A 21,780-nucleotide genomic window follows, 5' to 3' on the forward strand; every position below is an offset into this window, starting at 1 on the left:
GCCTCGTCCTACCACAACGACTGAGATTAAGAGCTTTTTGGGGTTAAAATGTTATTATCGCCAGTTTGTGGAGGGCTTCTCATCAATCGCAGCACCTTTGACTAGATTGACCAAGAAGGGTGCTCCGTTCTAATGGTCCGATGATTGTGAGGTGAGATTTCATAAGCTCAAGACCGCATTGACTTCAGCACAAGTGTTAGTGTTGCCTTCTGGTTTAGGGATGTATACGGTGTATTATGATGTTTCACGCGTTGGATTGGGTTGTGTACTGATGCAGAAGGGGTGAGTTATTGCATATACTTCACATCAGCTGAAGCCTCACGAGAAGAATTAACCGGTACTCGATTTGGAGTTGGATGCAATTGTCCATGCACTTAAAATCTGGAGGCATTATCTTTATGGAGTTTCCTGTTAGGTTTACACCGATCATCGCAGCTTGCAGCATTTTTTCAAGCAGAGGGATCTTAATTTGAGGCAGCGCAGGTAGCTTGAGTTACTAAAAGATTATGATATTACCATACTTTATCACACAGGAAAGGCAAATGTACTTGCGGATGCCTTGAGCATAAATGCGGATAGTATAGGTAGTTTGGCATTCATTTCAGCAGAGGAGAGGCCACTAGCTTTGGACATTCAGTCCTTGGATAACAGACTTGTGAGGTTGGATATTTTAGAGCCCAGCCGAGTTCTTACATGCGTTGTTGCTCAGTATTCACTATTCGAGCAGATTAAGGCTCGCCAGTATGATGATCCTTACTTGCTGGTTCTTAGAGAGACGGTACTACATGGTGGTGCCAAGGAGGTTACTCTCAGTAAGGATGGTGTTCTACGACTCCAGGGTCGCCTATATGTTCCTAATATTGATGGCTTGAGGGAGAAGATTCTAGAGGAGGCACACATCCTTTGGTATTCTATTCCTCCAGGTGCTACAAAGATGTATCGCGACCTGAGGCAACATTATTGGTGGCGGCGGATGAATAAGGACGTAGTTGAGTATGTGGCGAGGTGCCTAAATTACCAGCAGGTCAAGTATAAGCATCAAAGGTCAGGTGGCCTACTTCAGCAGATGACTATACCTGAGTAGAAATGGGAGCGCATTACTATGGACTTCGTAGTTGGGTTGCCGCGAACCTTGCGGAAGTTTGATACAGTTTGGATCATTGTCGATAGGTCGACCAAGTAGGCATACTTCATTCTAGTTGTTACCACGTACTCTTCAGAGAGGTTGGCCCAGATTTATATTCAGGAGATTGTTCGGTTGCATGGTGTACATGTTTCCATTATATCAGATAGAATCCCTCAATTTACTTTGCATTTCTAGAGAGCAGTACAGAGTGAGTTAAGGACCCGTATAGATCTCAGCACAGCCTTTCATCTGCATACCGACGGGCAGTCGGAGCGGACAATTCATATCTTGGAGGATATGCCCAGAGCATGCGTGATTGACTTCGGAGGGAAGTGGGATCGATTCATGCCTTTGGCTTAATTTGCTTACAACAACAGTTATCAGTTCAACATCGAGATGGCTCCATTTGAAGCTTTATGTGGTCGGCGATGTCATTCTCCCATCGGATGGCTTGAGCATGGCAAGGCTGAGTGTGATAACCCAAAATATCATCTTTAAATTTAATAAGTAATTTTGTGTTCTAAAATCTCGAAAAGCACTAATTAGCATTCCTCGACTTGCGTGTGCAATCCGTTAAATTTTTCGGAAAGTTTTTATGTGAAAAATGGATTAAAATGTGAAATAGAGCCTTAAAACTCAACTTAGTTGACTTTGGTCAACAATTTGAGCAAACGGACCCGGATCAGTGTATTGACAGTTCCGGTAGCTCCGTATTGTGATTTGGTACTTGGGCATATGCCCGGAATTTAATTTGGAGGTCCCTAGCTCAAGTTATGACCATTTAACGGAAACTAGTAATTTAAAAGCTAAAGATTTCCAAGTTTGACCACGGGGTTGACTTTTTTATATCGGAGCCGGAATCCGATTCTGGAAATTTGAATAGCTCCGTTATGTCATTTAGGACTTGTATTCCAAATTTGAAGTCATTCCGGATTCATTTAATATGTTTTGGCACGTGATTTGCAAATTGAAAAGTTTAAAACTCAAAAGTTTGAATCGGGGTGTGAACTATAATTTCAGCGTTGTTTGACGTGATATTAGACCCCGAGTAAGTCCGTATTATATTACGGGACTTGTTGGTATATTCGGACAGGGTCTCGAGTATCGTAAGTGTGATTCGGATCGAAATCGGATCGAATTGTGAACTTAAGCCAATTCTGGAAATTTCTGCCTATGATGTAATCGCACCTGGCAGGGTCTTGGCCGCAGGTGCGGCAGAATTGCGCAGATGCGGGACTGGGCTGGCCTGGGGTCTTCGCAGGTGCGGCCATTTCGCGTAGAAGCGGATGTCGCAGGTGCGACAGGAATCTTCGCAGATGCGGAACTTCACCTGGCAGCCTGGCATCGCAAATGCGAGTCCGCAAATGCGAAACGTTTATCCACAGATGCAAAAATATCTGGGCAGAGCCCATAAATTCGGAAGTCGCCATTTTTACTCATTTTTGTGTTTTGAGTCTCGGATTTTGACGATTCCAAAGCGAGTTTTCAGGACTTTGAATTGGGTAAGTGTTATATAACCAAAAGTGATTATATTTCATAAATCCATGTCTATATTCATCATTTATTTCGGATTTAGATGGAAGAAATTAGAATTTTTATAAAATCTTTCAAAAATGAAAAATTTGGATTTGAAGGTCCATTTGACATCGGAATTGGATAATGTTTGTATGGTTGAGCTCGTAGCAGAACGGGTGTTCGGATTTCGTGAGTTTTTCTGGGATTTGAGATGTGGGTCCCACTGTCGAATATTTTAATAAATTTCATATTTTTATCCAGAAAATTAGTAAATTCATATGGAATTAATTTCTATGATTCGTATTGAGTAAATCGAATTGTTTGTGAATAGATTTGAAGCTTTTGGAGATAAATTTAAAAGGTAGAGTGTTGGTTGAGTAATTGATTGAAATTTGCAAAGTGAGGTAAGTGTCGTGGTTAACCTTGACTTGAGGGAATATAACCCTTAAATTATTTGTTATGTGAAATGCATGTGAACGAGGTATAGGCGAGGTGACGAGTGTCTATATGTTGTCAAAGTAATTGTTTGCCTGCTTAGTTGAAAAATCATAAATTATTTTAATTCATGAATTAATTATTATAATAATTATTTCTCTCATATTCTTTGTCAAATATTAATTCTTGAATTCCTGCATTAATTGTTACATGCTATTTGAATTATGTGTTTTAATTTTTATTTGACATTTAGCATATTAAATATTAAACTGCCTATTTTCTCCCTGATTTTCATAATAATTTGCTATTTGTCATTGTTTGTTTCATAATTAAATCATAATTATTGTATGCTTGCTGTCTTATAATTTTATATTAATTGTTGCATTTATTGGGGAAATTTCTTCTATAAGAATTGGTAAATAGATATATTGGAGGATCGGGTTGCACGCCGTAACAAACCTATTAAAAGTTCATATTAGGGGATCGGGTTGCACGCCGAAAGACTTATTAAAAGTCCATATTGGTGGATCGGGTTGCACGCCGTAATAGAATTATTTAAAAGTCAACATTGGGGGATCAGATTGCACGCCGCAACAGACTTATTTAAAAGTCTATATATACTTGATTGAAATAAATATATGACAGACTTTATTAAAAGTAATATGTTGGGAAAGCAGGTTGCACGCTGCAACAGAATTGAATATGAATATATTGTGAGATCGGGTTGCACGCTGCAACAAAATTGATGGAAATGATAATTGGTTATGACTGCTGAGTTGGCTTCAATTATTATAAATGGGTTACTTGATTTATTTCTATTATTGTTGTTATTACTAATATTGCGTACAGGTAATGTAAGTGACCCGCCTTAGCCTCGTCACTACTTCGTCGAGGTTAGGCTCATCACTTACCACTACATGGGGTCGGTTGTACTGATACTACACTCTGCACTTCTTGTGCAGATTTTGGAGTTGGTCCCAGCGGCGTACCATAGACTTGCTCGGATTTCAGCTACCAGAGGAGACTTGAGCTATAACTGCATGGCATCCGCAGTTCTGAAATCCTCTTCTATTTTAATTTAGCTGTGTGTTTATTATCAGACAGCTTTATTTTATTTAGATCTTTATTTGTATTATTTTAGAAGCTCGTGCACTTGTGACACCAAATTCTGGGATGGTATTTAGACACTATTGTTTTTAAGGATTATTCACTATATTTTAGACTTTACTTCCGCATTTGTTTCTTTGATTATTAATAAATTTAAAAATTGTTTTAAAAATGGATAATATTATTCTAACGTTGGCTTGCCTAGCAAGTGAAATGTTAGGCACTATCACGGTCCGAAGGTGGGAATTTCGGGCCGTGACAGTTGCTATCAAAGCACTAGGTTACATAGGTCTCACGAGTCATGAGAAAGCTTAGTAGAGTCTGAAGGATCGGTAAGGAGACGTATGTACTTATCTCTCAGAGGCTGTGAAGTTTAGGAACAATATCACTTCTTTCTTATTCTGTCTTGCAAATTTATTCTATCATCGATGATTGAACCATTCTACTTTTATTCTTTCGCAGATGCTGAGAACACGTAATACCTCTACCGATGGACACGTACCAAAACCCCGGTGGAAACTATGCCCAGGGGTAGAGGTCGAGGTCGAGGCCGAGGTCGTGCTAAAGGTCAAGGCAGAGGCCGAGGTAGAGCTCAGTCCAGATCTCGAGCTGCTGCAACTGTTGAAGAACCTCAGGTGGACCTTTAGGAGGATGTTCTAGCTCAGAATGTATTAGTTGGACCAGTTCAGGTCCCGAAAGGATTCATAGACACTCCAGTACTTTAGGATGCTCTAGTCTATTTGGTAAGTCTTATGGAGGGCGTGGCCCAGAATGGTACATTTCTAGTGGCACCAGCCGTCTCACAGGCTGGGGGAGGATCACAAACTCCCACTACTCCCGCTCCGGAGTAGATGGCTCCCCAGAATCAAGCACCAAAAGCCCCGCCAGTTGGTGTAGTTCAGCCAGTTGTTGCGGCACAGACCGGTGATAGGACTGAAATGTATTTTGAGGCCTTATTGAGAATGAATATGTTTACTAAGCTCTTTCCAGTTCACTTCAGTGGTACACCTTCTGAGGACCCACAGGATTATCTTGAACGCTGCCATGAGGTGCTGCGGAACATGGGTATAGTTGAGACCAATGGGGTTGATTTTGCTGTATTTCAGATGACGGGTTCCGCCAAGAGGTGGTGGAGAGATTATACATTGACCAGACCAGTTGGATCGCCTGCACTTACCTGGGAGCAGTTCTCTCAGCTAGTCCTGGAGAAGTTCCTTCCTATCACACTGAGAGAGGAATTCTGCAAGCAATTTGAGTGTCTACAGCAGGGTAGTATGACTGTTACTTAGTATGAGTCCCGTTTTGTGGATTTGGCCCGTCATGCTCTCCATTTACTACCTACTGAGGGAGAGAGATTGAGGAGGTTTATTGAGGGACTCACTCACCCTATCAGGCTTCAGATGTCCAAGGAGACCGGAAGTGTAATTTCTTTTCAGGCAGCTTCTAATGTCGCGAGGAGAATCGAGATGGTTCTTGCACAAGAGAGAGGGCAAAGGTCTGACAAGAGGCCTCATCAGTTCGGTGGTTTCAGTGGTGCCTCGTCTGGAGGTAGGGGTAATTTTGGTAGGGGTCATCCTCCCAGGACATTTCATTTAGCACTTCATACATCTCCCGGTGCTTTAGGGAGTCACAACCCTATTATGTCTTGCTATGGACAGCCAACATTTAGTGCACATTTAGCTCCTATCAGTGCATCGCCACTCCAGAGTTACTATAACGGTTATCCGACCCATTCGGGTCAGCTTCAGCTTTAACAACCACAACATCAGGATGGGTGTTATGAGTGTGGGAACATTGGTCACATTAGGAGGTATTGTCCTAGATTGGCGAGTAACAGATCTCGGCAAGATTCTCGTGCTGTCATACCGGCACCGGTTGCTTCACCGCCTGCTCAGCCAGCTAGAGGTAGGGGTCAGGCAGCTAGAAGTGGAGGTCAAGGCCATTAGAGGTGGAGGTCATACCATTAGAGGTAGAGGCCAGCCAGTTAGAGGTCGTCCCAGGGATGCAGTTCAGAGTGGTGCGGCCCATCGCCGATTTTATGCTTTTCCAGCTAGGCCTGAGGCCGAGTCATCTGATGTTGTGATCACATGTATTATTCCAGTTTTTCATAGAGATGCTTTAGTTCTATTTGATCCAGGATCTACTTATTCCTATGTGTCCTCCTATTTTGCTTCATATTTGGTTGTGCCTTGTGATTCTCTGAGTGCTTTTGTGTATGTATCTACACCGGTAGGAGACTCTGTTATAGTAGATCATGTCTATCATTCGTGTGTGGTTAATATTGGTAATCTTGAGACTAGTGTGGATCTTCTACTTCTTGATATGGTAGATTTTGATGTCATCTTGGGTATGGATTGGCTGTCCCCTTATCATGCTATATTGGATTGTCATGCCAAGATAGTGACCCTAGCTATGTCGGGGTTACCTCGGTTAGAGTGGAAATGAACTTCTGGTCATTCTGCCAGCAGGGTTATTTCTTATATGAAGGCTCGGCGTATGGTAGAGAAAGGGTGTCTAGCCTATTTGGCTTAAATTCGTGATCCCAGTGCGGATGTTCCTTCTATGGACTCAGTACTAGTTTTTCATGAATTTCCAGAAGTATTTCCTGCAGATTTTCCGGGGATGCCACCCGATAGAGATATTGACTTTTGTATTGATTTGGCTCCGTGCACTCAGCCCATTTCTATTCCACCATACTATATGGCCCCGCTAAAGTTGAAAGAATTGAAAGAGAAGTTATAAGAGTTACTGGATCAGGGATTCATTAGACCTAGTGTCTCGCCCTAGGGTGCACCAGTATTATTTGTAAAGAAAAAAGATGGCTCTACGCGGATGTGTATAGACTATCGGTAGTTGAACAAGGCCACTATAAAAAACAAATATCCGCTGCCAAGAATTGATGACTTATTTGATCAGCTTCAGGGTGCCAAGGTATTTTTGAAGATTGATTTGAGGTCTAGTTACCATCAATTGAAGATTAGTGCATCTTATGTCCCTAAGATAGCTTTTCAAACTGTGTATGGGCATTAGGAATTCTTAGTGATGTCATTTGGGTTGACAAATGCCCCAGAAACATTTATAGATTTAATGAAACGAGTGTTCAAGCCTTATTTGGACTCTTTTGTGGTTGTATTCATTGATGATATATTTATTTACTCCAGCAGTCGAAAGGAGCATGAGTAACATCTTCGAAGTGTTCTTCACACTTTGAAGAATAATCAGTTATATGCCAATTTTTCAAAATGCGAGTTTTGGTTAGACTCAGTTGCCTTTTTGGGGCATGTTGTATCGGCAGAAGGCATGAAGGTGGTTCCTAAGAAGATTGAGGCTATTCAGAATTGGCCTAAACCTACTTCAGTTCCAGAGATCCGGAGTTTCCTGGGTTTAGTAGGTTATTATCGTCGGTTCATGGAAGGACTTTCATCTATAGCAATCCCATTGACCAGACTGACCCAGAAAGGTGCCCCATACAGATGGTCAGACGAGTGTGAGTTGAGTTTTCAGAAACTCAAGACTGCTTTGACTACGGTGCCAGTGTTGGTATTACCCACATCGTTGGGCTTGGTGCAGTATTAATGAAAGATGGCAGAGTGATTGCACATGCGTCGCGGCAGTTGAAGGTTCACGAGAAGAATTATCATGTTCATGACTTAGAGTTGGCAGCCATTGTTCATGCGTTGAAGATTTTGAGGCATTACCTCTACTGTGTCTCGTGTGAGGTATTTACTGATCATCGTAGCCTCTAGTACATTCTCAAACAAAAAGATCTTAATTCGAGGCAGAGGAGATGGTTGGAGTTGTTGAAAGACTATGATATCACCATTTTGTATCACCTCGAAAAGGACAATGTGGTGGCCGATGCTTTGAGTAGAAAGGCTGTGAGTATGGGCAGTCTTGTGTATATTCTGGTTGGTGAGAGGCCATTAGCTGCAAATGTTCAGACTTTGGCTAATCAGTTTGTGAGGTTAGATGTTTCACAACCTAGTCGGGTTTTAGCTTGCATAGTCGCTCGGTCTTCTTTATATGAGTGCACCAGAGAGAGGCAGTATGATGATCCCCATTTACTTGTCCTTAAGGACACGGTGCGGCACGGTGATGCCAAACAAGTTGTTGTGAGGGAAGATGGGGTTCTGCGAATGCATGGTCGTATTTGTGTGCCTAATGTGGATGGGCTTCGTGAATTAATTCTTGAAGAAGCACACAGTTCCAGGTATTCTATTCATCCAGGTACCGCCAAAATATATCAAGATTTGCGGCAACATTATTGGTGGAGGAGAATGAAAAAGGATATAGTTGCATATGTGGCTCGGTGTCTGAATTGTCAGCAAGTTAAGTACGAGCATCAGAGACCTGGTAGTTTGCTTCAGAAGTTAGAAACTCCTGAGTGGAAGTGGGAGCGTATCACTATGGATTTTGTTGTTGGGCGCCCACGGACTCAGAGAAAATTTGACGCAGTTTGGGTCATTGTGGACAAGTTTATCAAGTCAGCACATTTAAATCCGGTGGTAGTTACCTATTCTTTAGAGAGGTTAGCTGAAATTTACATTCGTGAGATTGTCCGCCTTCAAGGTGTGCCTGTGTCTATTATTTCAGATCGAGGTACCCAGTTTACCTCACATTTTTGGAGGGTTGGACAGCATGAGTTAGGCATGCGGGTGGAGTTGAGTACAACATTTCATCCACAGACAGATGGATAGTCGGAGCGCACTATTCAGATATTGGAAGATATGCTACGCGCTTGTGTTATAGACATTGGAGGTTCTTGGGATCATTTCTTGCCACTTGCAGAGTTTTCTTATAATAATAGCTACCAGTCGAGCATTCAGATGACTCTATATGAGGCATTATACGTAAGGCGATGTTGTTCGCCAGTTGGCTAGTTTGAACCGGGAGAGGCTCTGTTATTAGGTACTGATTTGGTACAAGATGCCTTGGATAAGGTCAAGATTACTCAGGATCAACTTCGCACAGCTCAGTGTAGGCAAAAGAGTTATGCCGACCGTAAAGTTCGTGATATTGCATTCATGGTTGGAGAAAGAATATTGCTCCGGGTTTTACCTATGAAAGGTGTAATGAGGTTCGGAAGGAAGGGCAATTTGAGCCCTAGGTATATCGGACCCTTTGAAATTCTTGAAAGGGTGGGTGAAGTAGGCTTGCATTACCACCTAGTTTATCAGCGGTTCATCCGGTGTTCCATGTGTCTATGCTACGAAAATATCATGGTGATCCATCCCATGTGTTAGATTTTAGCTCAGTCCAATTGGACAAAGATTTGACTTACGAGGAGGAGCCGGTGGCTATTCTAGCCCGGCAGGTCCGACAGTTGAGGTCTAAGAGTTATCCTTCAGTTCGGGTGTAGTGGAGAGGTCAGCCGGTAGAGGCATCTACCTGGGAGTCCGAGTCGGACATGCGGAGTAAATATCCACACTTATTGACCAGCTCAGGTAGGACAAACGTTTGTTTTAGAGGTGGAGAATGTGATGACCCAAAATTTTATCTTTAAATTTAATAAGTAATTCTATGTTCTAAAACCTTGAAAATCACTAATTATTATTCCTCGACTTGCGTGCGCAGTCTGCAAAATTTTCCGGAAAGTTTTTATGTGTAAAATGGATTAAAATGTGAAATAGAGTCTTAAAACTCAATTGAGTTGACTTTAGTCAACACTTTTAGCAAACGGACCCGGATCAATATTTTGACAGTTCCGGTAGCTCCGTATCGTGATTTGGGACTTGGGCGTATGCCCGAAATTTAATTTGGAGGTCCCTAGCTCAAGTTATGACCATTTAACAAAAATTAGTAATTTAAAGGCTAAAGATTTCCAAGTTTGACCACGGGGTTGACTTTTTGATATCGAAGCCGGAATCCGATTCTGGAAATTTGAATAGCTCTGTTATGTCATTTAGTACTTGTGTGTCAAATTTGAAGTCATTCCGGATTTATTTAATATGTTTTGGCATGAGATTTGCAAATTGAAAAGTTTAAAGCTCAAAAGTTCGAATCGGGGTGTGAACTGTAATTTTAGCATTGTTTGACATGATATTAGACCCCGAGTAAGTTCGTATTATATTACGGGACTTGTTGGTATATTCGGATGGGGTCTCGAGTACCCCGAGTATGATTCGGATCGAAATCAGATCGAATTATGAACTTAAGCCAATTCTGGAAATTTCTACCTCTGATGTAATCGCACCCGCGAGGGTCTTGGCCTCAGGAGCGATGCTGCAGGTGTGGCGGAATTGCACAGATGCGGGACTGGGCTGGCCTAGGGTCTTTGCAGGTGCGGCCATTTTTCGCAGAGGCGGATGTCGCAGGTGCGACAGGAATGTCCGCAGATGCGGAACTTCACCTGGCAGCCTAGCATCGCAAATGCGAGCCTTGTCTCACAAATGCGAGTCCGCAAATGCGGAAATTTTATCCGCAGATGCGAAAATGTCTAGGCAAAGCCCATAAATTCGGAAGTCGTCATTTTTACTCATTTTTGAGTTTTGAGTCTCGGATTTTGGCGATTCCAAAGCGATTTTTCACAACTTTGAATTGGGTAAGTGTTCTATAACCAAAAGTGATTATATTTCATAAATCCATGTCTATATTCATCCTTTATTTCGGATTTAGATGGAAGAAATTGGAATTTTAATAAAAGCTTTCAAAAACGAAAAATTTAGATTTGAAGGTCCATTTGATATCGGAATTGGATAATTTTTGTATGGTTGAACTCATAGCGGAAGGGGTGTTTGGATTTCGTGAGTTTTTTCAGGATTTGAGACATGGGTCCCACTGTCGAATATTTTAATAAATTTTGGGTTTTTATCCGAAAAATTAGTAAATTCATATGGAATTAATTTCTATGATTCGTATTGAATATATCGAATTGTTTGTGAATAAATTTGAAGCTTTTGGAGAAAATTTTAAAAGAAAAAGTTATGGTTGAGTAATTGATTGGAATTTACAAAGCGAGGTAAGTGTCGTGGTTAACCTTGACTTGAGAGAATATAACCCTTAAATTATTTGTTATGTGAAATGCATGTGAACGACGTATAGGCGAGGTGACGAGTGTCTATACGTCATCAAAGTAATTGTTTGCCTACTTACTTGAAAAATCATAAATTATTTTAAATCATGAATTATTTATTATAATAATTGTTTCTCTCATATTCTTTGTCAAATATTAATTCTTGAATTCCTGCATTAATTGTTACATGCTATTTGAATTATGTGTTTTAATTGTTATTTGACATTTAGCATATGAAATATTAAACTGCCTATTTTCTCCCTGATTTCCATAATAATTTGCTATTTGTCATTGTTTGTTTCATAATTAAATCATAATTATTGTATGCTTATTGTCTTATAATTTTATATTAATTGTTGCATTTATTGGGGAAATTTCTTCTATAAGAATTGGTAAATGGATATATTGGAGGATCGGGTTGCACGCCGCAACAGACTTATTAAAAGTCAATATTGGGGAATCGGGTTGCACGCCGCAATAGACGTATTAAAAGTCCATATTGGGGGATCGGGTTGCACGCCGCAATAGACTTATTAAAAAGTTAACATTGGGGGATCGGATTGCACGCCGCAACAAACTTATTTAAAAGTTTATATATACTTGATTGAAATAAATATATTGCAGACTTGATTAAAAGGAATTTATTGGGAGAACGGGTTGCACGCTGCAATGGAATTGAATGTGAATATATTGTGAGAGCGGGTTGCACGCTGCAACAGAATTGATGGAAATGATAATTGGTTATGACTGCTGAGTTGGCTTCAATTATTATAAATTGGTTACATGATTTATTTCTATTATTGTTGTTGTTACTAATATTGCGTACAAGTAATGTAAGTGACCCGCCTTAGCCTCGTCACTACTTCGTCGAGGTTAGGCTCAACACTTACCAGTACATGGGGTCGGTTGTACTCATACTACACGCTGTACTTCTTGAGGAGATTTTGGAGTTGGTCCCAACGGCGTACCATAGACTTGCTCGGATTTCAGCTACCAAAGGAGGCTTGAGGTATAACTGTATGGTGTCCGCAGTTCTGAAATCACCGTCTATTTTACTGAAGCTGTGTGATTATTTCCAGACAGCTTTATTTTATTCAGACCTTTATTTGTATTATTCTAGAAGCTCGTGCACTTGTGACACCAAATTCTGGGATGGTATTTAGACACCGTTGTTTTTAAGGATTATTCACTATATTTTAGATTTTACTTCCGCATTTGTTTCTTTGATTATTAATAAATTTAAAAAGTTGTTTTAAAAATGGATAATATTATTCTAACGTTGGCTTGCCTAGCAAGTGAAAGTTTAGGCGCCATCGCGGTCCGAAGGTGGAAATTTCTGGCTGTGACACTAAGTTGTATGGTACTGATTTGGTGAAGGATGCCTTGGAAAAGGTAAAGTTGATTTAGGAGCAACTTCGCACATCACAATCCAAACAAAAGAGTTAGGCGGATCAAAAGGAGCATGATTTATCTTTAATGGTGGGCGAGAAAGTTCTCTTGAAGGTCTCGCCGATGAAGCGAATCATGAGGTTTGGAAAGAAGGGAAAGTTGAGCCTAAGGTTTATAGGTCTGTTTGAGGTGTAGAGACGAGTTGGTGAGGTTGCTTATGAGCTTGCTTTGCGTCCCAATTGATTGGGAGTTCATCTGGTTTTCCACGTGTCTATGCTCCGGAGGTATCGTGCCGACAGGTCGTATGTGTTGGACTATAACACGGTTCAGTTAGATGGGAGCCTGGGTTATGAGGAGGAGCCAGTTGCCATTCTTGACAGACAAGTTCGCCAGTTGAGGTCCAAGAAGATTTCTGTAGTAAAGGTTCAATGGAGGGGTCAACCAGTCAAGGAGGCGACTTGGGAGACCGAGGAGGACATACATAGAAGATATCCACACTTGTTCAGCACTCCATGAATGATTCTAGACCCGTTCGAGGACGAACATTTGTTTAAGAGGTAGAGAATGTAACGAACCGACTGGTCTTTTTGCTTCCTAAGTCCCCGTTCCCCTAAATAAGACTTCTCGTATGTGCTTTTACTATTTTATGACTTGCGGGGATAGTTAGTTCGGGATTTGGAAGGGTTCGGGTTGAAATCGGAACGCTTAGTTCCTTAGTTGGCTCTTAAAAGGCTATGTTTGACTTTGGTCAACATTTTGAGCAAACGACCTTAGAACCAGGATTTGATGGTTCCAATAGGTTCGTATGTTGATTTTTGACTTGGGCGTATATTGGGATCGTGGTTTGGATGACCCGGGAGCATTTCAGCGCTTAACATTGAAAGTTTGCTTATTGAAGGTTTAAAATTTCTTTAAATTTGGTTTGGAGTAGGTTTTGGTATTGTCGAGGTCCGTTTGGTATTTCGAGCTGGGGAATAGTTCTTTATGGTGATTTAAAACTTGCACGCAAAATTTGGTATCATTCCAAGTAGTTTAAGTATGTTTCAGCGCGTTCGGAGTAAGTTGGAAGAACTTGAAGTTCATAAGTTGATTCAATTCGGTTTGGGGTGTGATTCTTAGATTTGATGTTGTTTTCCGCGTTTTGAGGGTGCGAGCGAGTCCTTTTTATGATTTCGAACTTGTTGGAAGTTTGGACGGATACTCAAGGGCCCCGGATTGCCATTCGGACGATGCACGGAGCTCGCTCAGACATGGGTGAACAGCTGAAGCACCCAACTTCTAGTGTAACTGCACCTGCGGAGGGCCAGCTGCAGGTGCGCGCTCGCAGAACCGAGCCAACAACCGCAGAAGTGGCCCAGCATGGGCAGCCAGAAACTGCAAATGAGGACAAGGCGATTTGCGCAGGTGCGACTCATCTACCGTAGGAGCGGCATCGCAGAAGAGACCATCATTCCGCAGATGCGGACTTAGGCCAGCCAAGGGAGGACCACATCTGCGATGAACCTTCTGCAGATGCGGTAGTCCTGGAGGCAAAATTGTCCATTTAATGCGGGACTTAGACGATTTTGACTCATTTTCTTTCACCTCTTGGGCGAATTTGGGGCTCTTGGAGAGGGGCTTTCACCTAGCACATTCAACAACAACAACAACAACCCAGTAAAATCCCACTAGTGGGGTCTGGGGAGGGTAGTGTGTACGCAGACCTTACCCCTACCCTAAAGGAGTAGAGAGGTTGTTTCTGAAAGACCCTCGGCTCAAGAAAAACCTAGCACGTTGAGGTAAGTAATTTCTATATAATGTGAGTTAAATACATAGATTATGGGCAGATTTTAATATGTAAAATTGTGAGAATCGTGGGTTTAGATGAAAAATTTAGGTTTTGATAAAAATGAGATTTAACCACGAAAATAGTTAAGGAAGTGGGTGAAAATTATATATCTGAGTTCGTGAGATTATGGGTAATAACTTTCTTTGACAATTTTCGGAATCCGGGCACGTGGGCCCGGGGATGAATTTTAGGAATCCTTCAATTGGAGTTGGGTAATCACTCTAATAGTTTGAATCTGAACTTTTGAACATGTATTGATTAATTTATATAACATTTGACTGGTTTTGGATTGTTCGGCACCAAGTTGGGGCTTTATAGCGAAATTGTGACCGGAAAGTGAGCCATGAGATCATGTAAGTCTCTTGCCTAACATTGTAAGAGAAAATTTACCCCATAGGTGATTTGAATTAATATTTGCCTCTAATTTTGGGGGGCTACGTACGCACGAGGTGACGAGAGTCCGTGCGTAACTACTATTCATGCTTATGTACGGGTAGCTTAGGATCCAAATCATAGATTACTTGTAGCTGCAGCACGTGCCCTTCCTCGAACTCTACCTCGGCCCCGACCTTTTGCGGCCCTAGACAAATGTACGGGTGTCTACTCAGCTGACCCGGTAGCACGTGTCCTTACAATCTGTGAGAGAATAGAGATACAAAAGGCTTAAACTCCATAATCAACAAATTCCGCACAACAGGAATGAAAGAAGTGGAAATATCCTAATAGTTCTGTAGCCTCTCGAAGTTAAGTACAGACGTCTCCGTACCGATCCGTAAGACTCTACTAGATGCATTCATGACTCATAGAACCTATGAACCTAGGGCTCTGATACCAGCTTGTCACCACCCAAATTCCTACCACAAGCATCGTGATGACACTTAGTCTCTAAGACTAAGTAAGTCGATTACAATTACATTTCGAGCCATGTTTTTAAACATATAATTTAATACAAGTGACTAAACCAAAAGTGAAAACAAATATAACAACCTCCCAAGACTAGTAATACTGAGTCACGAACTCTAACTGAATACATGCAATGATATCAAGGATCGAATATACAATACTTTTCAACTAAGAGTTGACAGTACAATAAAATGGAAAGACTACAAGGGACTGCGACGACCAAGCAACTCTACCTTGAATCCTTGTGATCACACTCTAACTCTGTCCGAGTCTGATATCTCCAATACCTAGCTCAGCAGAAAAATGTGCAGAAGTGTAGTATGAGTACACCACAGTTTATACCAGTAAGTATCAAGACTAACCTCGGTGGAGTAGTACAGTCAAGACACTCACTAGTCAAATGACTTGTGCAATATAGCAGTATACAATAGTACTGGAAAACCACTAGCAATGATAGCAACAAAAATCAACCAGCGATATAAACAGTAAGGCAACAAGAACACCATAATTATTGCTCAAACGAATAAGGAACACAAGTACAACCAATTAATCAAGTCCTTCAAATATAATTTTTTCACATATAATTCTTTCCAATAAATATATTTCGAATATATTTCTTTCAAATAAATATCTTCCGAATATAATTCTTTCAAATAAATACCTGCCGAATATAATTCTTTCAAATAACTATCTTTCGAATATAATTCTTTCAAATAACTATCTTTCGAATATAATTCTTTCAAATAAATATCTTTCGAATATAATTCTTTCAAATAAAAGTCACTCTCTGACACCTCATTTCAAAATCATAAAATACGGGTCTCGGCCCACTTTAATATTTTCGAAACACGGGTCTTAGACCACTTTCATATTTTTTTCGCGCCTCGTGCCTATATATCTTTCACAACCGCACATACAGCTCACGTGCCAAAATATCAATATATAAGATCTGCACGGACAATTCATGTGCCAATAATAAAATCATCATTTACTCACGGCAACTCATGCACACATATCATTTCAGAACTGCACGGACAACTCACGTGCCGATATCATAATCATTATATACCCACGGCACCTTGTGCCCACATTTCATATCACAACCGCACGGACAGCTCACGTGCCAATAACATATTCCGCCCAGCAATATCCACAAACTCACAGTTTCAACATGAATCATACTATTATCAAATTTATTGAATTAACAAAACAAGTTGCATAAGATATAAAAATAATCACAAGGAAATTACAACATCACGTGAAAATCACCAGCACAATAAACCCATATTATCAAATATCATCCCTGACAATATTTACCCTTATCTCTCCTATGGTCACCCTTATCACTCCTATAATAGCCTCCCTTGTCCGTCCGCTCTGCCAATATCAATAGCCACCCTTATCGCTCATATATTCACCTTTATCACTTCTATAACAGCCTCCATTATCTCTCCGTTTAATAGCCTCCCTTTTCACTCCGTCCAGACAATATCTCAATACACATAAGAATAGTGAAATGCCACCCTTATGCCCGCATAAAATCAACAGTGGAATGCCACCCTTATACGCCACATAATAGTAACTCAAATCACATAACAATTCACACAGAATATTATCACAACAACACAGCATAATCAACTCGTATTTACAAATTGCCCGTAGGCCACAACCTTTCCAAAGGTACAATGAAATCAATTAATTTCACAACAGACAGGCCACGGCTCAACACAATGTACATAAAATCTCAAAAACAACAACAAGGATGGACACGTAACTCAGCAAGAACAACACCTTCTTTAAATCCAATGTTTTGATAAATATATTAATGCCTCTTTTTAAACTTATTTAATTAATTATTTACAGATGAAAAATCCATAATGTAATTATTTCCAGAAAACGTCAACTCAAAAAACACACAGAATTCACATAAAATCAAAGTAATAATCACACCAAATTATCATATAAAACAAATTCGACAAACAAAGAATGAGGCATGACAAATAAAGATTAATAAGTGCCAGCAATTTCCAATTTAATACATAAAAATGCTTAATACATTAAAATAATAAAATTTGCACATATAAGCCCGAGTAAGTACTCGCCACCTCGCGTACACGACTTTCACATTACACAAATGGCACATACGACTCAATGCCTAAGGGGTAATCCCCTCACTCAAGGTTAGGAGAGATACTTACCTTTTTGAAGTTAGGCCGATATTCCAAAATAGCATTCTTGCATGAAATGACCTCCGGACGGCTCAAATCTAATCAAATTAATTACATAACTTCATTAAAATTTATCGAAAATAATTCTGGATAATAAAACATCGACTTTAAATTTCACATTAAAAAGGCAACCCGAAAGTCAATGCACGGCCCGCATCTCAGAACCCGGGAGAATTTTCACGGAATCCGAACACCCATTTCGATACGAGTTCCACCATATCAATTTTATCGAATTCTAATAACAAATCATCCACCAAATCTACATTTGTTTCATTTTCGGAAGATTTCACAATTTTTCTCAATTTCTTCAATTAAATCCGAAATAAATGTTGAATACAACCATGGATTTATGAAATATAATCACTTTCGAATATAGAACACTTATCCAAGTCAAAGTCCATGTTCGCATTTGTGGAAAAACTTATCATTTGTGAATGAACAATAAACTCCAAAGTAAGTGTTTGCAATTGCGAATGAATAGTGCCACACCAGAAAATAACCTTGAAACTTATCTGGAACTTTCAGAACACAAACTATATATGAATTTCAATCATAAAACACTCTACGGACTTGCTCGCGCTTTCAAAACACAGAAAATAGGTCGTCTTGACCCGATATTGACCATGGTCAAACTCCCGATTTCTTAACTTTACTAGTCTCTCAACTAATGATCTAAATATAGACTAAGCCCCTCGGAACCCCGTCAAATCATACCACCAAGTCCCAAAACATGATACGAACTTAGTCGAGGCCTCAAATCATATCAAACAATACCGAAACTACGAATTGCACCTCGAATCGAATTATGAGTTATGAAATTTCCAAATTCTATAATTTGTGCCGAAACATATCAAATCAATCGAGAATGACTTCAAATTTTGCATACAAGTTATAAATGACATAACAAAGCTATTCCAATTTTAGGAATCAAAATCTGAGCTCTTTATCAATAATGTCAACTCCCAGTCAAACTTTCGAATTTCAATTTCCAACTTCCGCCAAAAGCTTCAACTTATCCTACGGACCCCCAAATCCAAATCTGGACGCACGCCTAAGTCTGAAATCACCATACGAAGCTATTGGAATCATCAAAATACCATTCTGGAGTCGTCTACACAAAAGTCAAATCTTTGGTCAACTCTTTTCACTTATGCTTCAAAACAATAATTGTTTCTTCCAAATTGATCCTGAATCATCCGAAAACCAAACTCGACCACACACGCAGGTCATAATACACATTACGAACCTGCTCGGGGACTTAAGTCACTGAACGAGATGCTAATTCTCAAAATGAATGGTCGGGTCGTTACAGGTCGAGGCCTATTGTGAGTGATATTTATGGGATCGGGTTTCACGTCGTAGCAGGTTTTATTGATTCATGCCAGCATTTGGCTTATTATAGCGCTTCGGTTGGATTGGCCCCTCCGGAGTCCGCACACCCACAATGGGCACAATTTCTGGCAATCATTTACATTTGGGCTGGATCTGCCCTAGTTCATTTGCATTTAGCTGGATTTGCCCTGGTTTATTTGCATCTCGGTTCATTTGCATTGGGCTGGATTTGCCCTGGTTTATTTGCATCTTTGGGCTGGATATGCCTTGGTTCATTTGCATTTGGGCTGGATGTCACGACCAAATTTCCTCTCTGTGTGACGTCGTGACGGCATCTAGTCTCTACAACTAGGTAAGCCTAATATTATTACGGAATAGTGAAATAAAAATATAAATTTAACCAACTATTCAAAAACACACAACAAATCCCAAAACCCGGAACATCGTGAATCACAAACTACAGAAGGAAAAATCTATTGTCTCTATACATCAGAATCTAACAAGGAAAAATATAGAAGATAATGGACATGAGAATGAGTAGAAGGGGACTCCGAGGTATGCGGATGCGGCAGATATACCTTCAAGTCTCCAAAGCTGTCCCGGCTCACTGATAGTGCGGCTGATAAGGTGCACCTTGATCTGCACACGAAAAACATGTGCAGAGAGTAGCATGAGTACACCACAATCGGTACCCAGTAAGTGCCAACCCTAACCTCGGTCGAGTAGTGACGAGGTCAGGCAGGGCCCTACTGGAAAATATATAATAAAAACAATATAGAGTGTAATACTGCAATAAAATGAAGGCTGAAATTTAACAACAATGAAATCATAGAAGGTAACAACTTAGTACACAGAAATCACAACAGGGGATCTCTCGAGATACCGTCTCGTAATCCCAAACGTAAATGTACAGGGGAATCTCCCGGAATATCGTTCCGTAGTACCAAAGTAAATATGCAGTACAGGGGGATCTCTCGGAATACCGTTCTCTAGTCCCAAAGTAAATATGCAGAACGAATGATAGAAATACAACTACATCACGAAATTCTTACAATTTAGACTAAGTACCAGTCAGGGAAGAAGTAGAAAATTCACTAAGCATGATGCACAGAATTCACATAAACAATTAAGACACGCAAACATGTTGTATTAGAATAAACATGATAGCTACACATATTGTAATAACTCTATTAAGAATGAAAATAGATTAGTATTCATTAAAATGGTATAACTCGAAATAAAAGGAAAACATGTTGCTGCTCAGTAAGAAAATCGGGTTTTACCACAACTAGCCCATGTACGTACTCGTCACCTCACGTACACGACGCTCACATATCACAATAGTTCCAAATCATAAGGGAATTTCCTCCACACAAAGTTAGGCAAGCCACTTACCTCGAACCAAACTCAATCAATCTGTAAGAATGCCTTTCCCACGAATATCCTGCTTCGAGTGGCCCAAATCTAGCCAAAAATATTACATCTCATAAATATAGCCATAATAGACTCATCTTATCAATTAAATCAATACTTTAACAAAAAAATCCGAAATTCACCCTAAAAGGTCGACCCGGGCCCACGTCTCGAAATCGGATAAAGATTACAAAATCCGAAATCACATTCACTCACTAGTCTAACCATATCAAATTTACTAAAATCCGACACCAAATGGTCCTTCAAATCCACAATTCAAACTTTCCAAATCCCTAGCCTTCAACTCCCAATTTCCACCTCAAATACACACTAACTAGATGGGAAAATAAATGGGGAAGAAAGATTATTGATCAAAAATAAGCACAAGGAACTTACCTCAAGAAATCTCTCTAATATGCTCTAAATAATCGCCCTAAACCAAGTTTTCCAAGTCCAAAATGACAAAAATTACGAAGCCCTTCGGTTTTAACCACTGCCCAGGTATTTCCACACCTGCGGGTGTGGTTGTGTGGCAAAATGTGCGCATCTGCGCAACTCACTTACCTCTTCTTCCTCCGCACTTGCGATGAAAAGGCCGCACCTGCGCATGCGCGCATGCGGAAATCCCTTCCACTTCTACGGACCTTGCGCACATGCGATGACCCTAACGCATATGCGGGCATCGCAGATGCGGAATTCACCTCGCACCTGCGACCCCTGGCACTCCCCTACTTTTCCGCTTCTGCCCTTTCCTCTCCGCACGTGCGATCCCGCACCTGCGGTCTCTCCACCGCAGGTGCGAAAATACCAGATGCCTGAAGACTTCAGCAACAACACAAATCTAACTTTTGATCCGTTAAGCACCCAAAACTCACCCGAGACCTCCGGGACCTCAACCAAACATACCAACCAATCCTAAAATACCATACGAACTTAGTCGAGCCCTCAAATCACATCAAACAATGCTAAAATCACAAATCACCCTCTGATTCAAACTTAATGAACTTGAAACTATAAACTTCTACAACCAATGTCGAAACTTAACAAATCACGTCCGATTGACCTCAAATTTTGCACACTGGTCATAATTAACATTACGAAACTACTCCAACTTCCAGAATCGTAATCCGATCCCAATATCAAAAAGTCCACTACCGGTCAAAATCTCCAAAAATTCAACTTCTGCCATGTTAAGCCTAAATAAGCTACGGGCCTCCAAAACACAATCCGGACATGCCCTTAAGGCAAAAATCACCTAACAGAGCTAACAAAACCAACACAATTCCATTATGGAGTCGTCTTCACATAGTTCCGACTACAGTCCAAATCCTAGGGCTTAAACCTTCATTTAGGGACTAAGAATCCTCAAACACTCCAAAAAAACCAAAACGAAACCTCCTGGAAAGTCACAATAGCAGAAATAGATATGGGAGAAGCAGTAAATAGGGGATCGGGGCTATTACTCTCAAGACGACCGGCCGGTTCATTACAC

The sequence above is a fragment of the Nicotiana tabacum genome, chromosome 21 (genome assembly GCF_000715075.1).
Source record: "Nicotiana tabacum cultivar K326 chromosome 21, ASM71507v2, whole genome shotgun sequence".
Classification (NCBI taxonomy): Eukaryota; Viridiplantae; Streptophyta; class Magnoliopsida; order Solanales; family Solanaceae; genus Nicotiana; species Nicotiana tabacum.